Source organism: Pinus tabuliformis, chromosome 7, assembly GCF_031772625.1.
Source record: "Pinus tabuliformis cultivar Carrire ecotype Pingquan chromosome 7, CPIR1, whole genome shotgun sequence".
In the NCBI taxonomy this organism is placed as follows: Eukaryota; Viridiplantae; Streptophyta; class Pinopsida; order Pinales; family Pinaceae; genus Pinus; species Pinus tabuliformis.
Window position 1 is genome coordinate 1,896,116,924 of NC_142293.1, and position 3,840 is coordinate 1,896,120,763.

Sequence of the window (3,840 nt, forward strand, 5' to 3'; positions counted from 1 at the left end):
TTAGTCTAGTAAATCAAGTAAATCTTCCCATCTCTTTTCATCTGACACTGTTAACTTTGTCACCCTGCGGTAGATTTCATCTACCTTTGTATATTTAGCAAAATTTGGTTTCATGGTAAAAATATGTTTTACCTCATTCTGCACATGGAAGTTGTTTGACATCACCATTTAACACACCAGATGAATCTTGTGAAAGGTCCCTATATTATTGATGCTCCAGTACTTCAAAATTACAATATGCAGCAGAAATTACATTCGGAAATCAACACTAATACTTCAAACAGTGAAGTATTTATAATAAAAATTACAATAATGCTTTACAAAATCGATGTCAAACCGACAATGTATTATTAGCCTAATTACAAACTAATAACATCTAATCTTGGCAAAAGAATAGGCCACATAGGTTATTGAGGAAAACAATGGCCCTGTTTGGGTGGTTTTTGTTGTTGATTCATCCAAAACAGAATGTGATGTTGAACTGAACCTTGCGCTGGCTGCTGTGCTAGCAAAAACTTTTACTGCTCTTGAGTTATTCCTTAGTCCAGTAAATCAAGTAACTCTTCCCATCTCTTTTCATCTAGCACTGTTAACTTTGTCACCCTGCGGTAGATTTCATCTACCTCTGTATATTTAGAAAAATTTGGTTTCACGGTAAAAATATGTTTTACCTCATTATGCACATGGAAGTCGTTTGACATGGTCTCCAGAAATGCCTTTGCTGTCATACTCCCTTTGATTCCACTGAACTTAATGCTGATTTTGGCTACCTCTTTCATCTTTAGGATATAGTCCTCCTGAGTGATCAGCTTGTCATTGATGACATAGATACTGGGTAGTCCCTTCTGCATTAAGGCTTCAATCTTGTTTGTAAATATGTTCACCTGCAACTCCAAGGTTTCACACCTTTCCTCCAACTGGTCAATCAGATTTCTCTTAGTCAAGACTTTCTTGACTTCCAGAATGGTGGTAGTTCTATCACTAACTCCCACTTCCTCGAGCTCATATTTGGACTTTGAATTTAAGAACTTGATAATATTGGTAGCTTCAGTTGGCATTTCTCCCAGTTTTTCCCTTCCTTGCACAATGGTCTCAGTGGCCTTCTCTATTAATTCTTTCTATTCAAATATAATTTGGATAGAAGGCCAAATCACATTCATTGAGTCAAGTATGTTAATCCAAATTGTTTTGGCTTGGGCCAAGGTCTGGACAATTAAAGTGTCTCTATCTACCTGGAGCAGTTTTTCCAAAAGTCTCTAATATTTGTCCAATTCAGCAGTCTAAGCAGCTTCATCTTTGGCCTTTTGGACTTCCAAAGCTTTGAGTTGGCCTTGCAAGGTCTCAATTTCCTTTGACTACAATGACATGTTTTTCAGTGTCTGTGCTACTTGTTTAACACTAGGTGTCTGAGTTGAAGTGGTAGGTGCAACAAAGAGGTACAACATCGAAGGGAACAATGGTGATTTTCAAGCTGCCTTCCTTCTCCTTTATCAGTCTTTCCAACTCTTCTTCCATCTACCTGATCTGTATGTTTTGGTCAATAATCAGTTTCATCATGTCTACTTTCTGAGTTTCCCCTTCTTCAATGTCCTTGGTCATTGGATCTTCTGTAGCTGGAAGCTTTAGTTGTTTCCTCAATGTTGTAATGTCCAAGTTCTTTTTCCTGATGATCTCCTCAACAACTTTGACATCTTTAGGTTATCTTTGGCCAAGGAGGAAACCTTATCCATCTTTAACTGTGACTGTACATTTGCAAAAGAAACCTGCAATTTGGATAAGGACATAACAATATTAGTCAGAGTGGAGGATATCATCTCACTAGTTTGTTTGTGCATCTCCAATTGATCAATGGGATGTATGCCCTTTGTACTGAACTCAAAGGTGGTTCTCTTGTAGTTAGTTATTAATTTGGGTTGTGAAGTCTAGGCCTCAAGAAAGGCCATTTGCATTCTACCATGCTCAGTATCAAACACTGATAGAAGTCTACGTTGTGAACTGGAAGTCTGCTTCCAGAATTGGCTATAAGTGTTGTTCTTCAAGATTTCATTCCTGAGCTTTATTTCTCTGTACCTATCAAACATTGTCTTCTCTTTTTCTGTCTAGACAGTGTGGGATTCTAACTCAGTCTCCTTATGACCCTGTGAAGATGAAGGTTCAAAAGGAGATGTAGTAAACTTGGTGGTTGCTAGTGGTGAATCTGTGATGATGATTGTTGACTGTTCTTCAATCTCTTTGTCTACTTTTGGTTTTTGAGTCACCTTGGTCCTCTTTCTGTAACTGATTCTAAATTATTTGGCTTCACTTCCGGTTGTAGATGATGACCCTTCCTCCCTCTACCTTTTGTTGGATTTTTCTTGAGGAACAAGAGTCTGCAAACTGGAAGTGGACACAATCTACTACTCAGCTTCCTGCAAGGTATTTTCTGCCCATTCCAACTGATTGGCATATCGTTCTATGTCTTGCCTAGAAGTATGAATATAGCAAGTGTTCTTATTCTCCACTCTGAGTTTTAAAATGGTGCCACAAGGGTCATAAGACCATGTGAAGCTCAAGCTAAATTTCATTTTCTTCAGTATCTTATCTGCCTCCTCACCTGCTATTCTTGTGTTGCACACAAATTGGCCCATCTGTGGTTTAATTTTGAATTGTGCCTTCTTCTTGGCCACTACAAAGTGTATATCATCTGAGTTCAACATCTTCTTGATATACTCCAGTGCAAAGATCCTCATTGGGAGGTACTTGGGGAGTTTATAAGGGGCCAATTCACATCCATAGACTCTAATCTCTGTGTAGTTTTGGTACAGGTACCAATCTCCGGTCTTTGCTTGGTCTAATAGATGCAAAATTCTTTTGATCTCCTCATTGATCTTGGGCTGCACTGTACTATGGAGAATGTTCATAGCTGGATGAACAAAGTCTTCTAAAAATTGCTTGTAGGTGAACTCCTATTTTATTTCATGACCAATGAGGTCCAAAAGATCACTGGTTGTTGGTTCCTTGCATCATCCAATTTCTGCAATGCAAAACTAAACTTTTTGCTTGATAATATATGAACATGTAAATTAAAACAAAGGTGTAACTGAACACTTGCTCTGTAGGAAACTTGATGAACTACTCATGGATATTGTCAGCCAAGAATTGACTAAAATTGAAAATTGTAGAGGGCTTGCTGTCTGTGGAAAATGTGGAAAGGAATCCTAAAATGGGCTCATCTACCCACTGATCAGAATGATAGCCTAGAATGTGAGAAAGAATGGAAATAATATGCTTGGCCCGATCAGGGAAAATGGAAGAAGGATAGAGAGGATTCTTCTTGGGAAATCGGGCATTCTTTGGCATGAAAATATCAAAAATTCTAGCTCTAGTGGCAAAATCCAACTTTTAATAAAGCTGGGCGAGGGCTTCTATGGAGAAATGGGTAACATTTTCCACATAAGGAGCCATCATCATTTGGTCAATAGATTTGGTTGTAATGGTGAATAGAATGTCACCTGTAGGGGCAATTATGGCTCTTTGGGCAGGGACATAACAAGCTTGGCATCTTCTGGTAAATTCTGGGGCTTGAAATGTCAAAGGAAAGATATAGTGAGGGAGGTTTGACTCCCAGAGTCCTATCTCATTAGTTTTATCAGTGTGTTTATCCTCTAACCAACAATATAACTCTAGGAAATCATAGTCACAGAGAGTTTCAGTTATCTTGTAATCCCTGTCTACTAATGGGATGTGATCTAGGTCTATAGAAGGCAGAATTAATGGATTAATGGCTTGGTCCTGGGTCTTAGTTTTAGGAGGCATGGATGTAACAGTGTTTGAACAAAATGAATATACAAAGGAGGATTA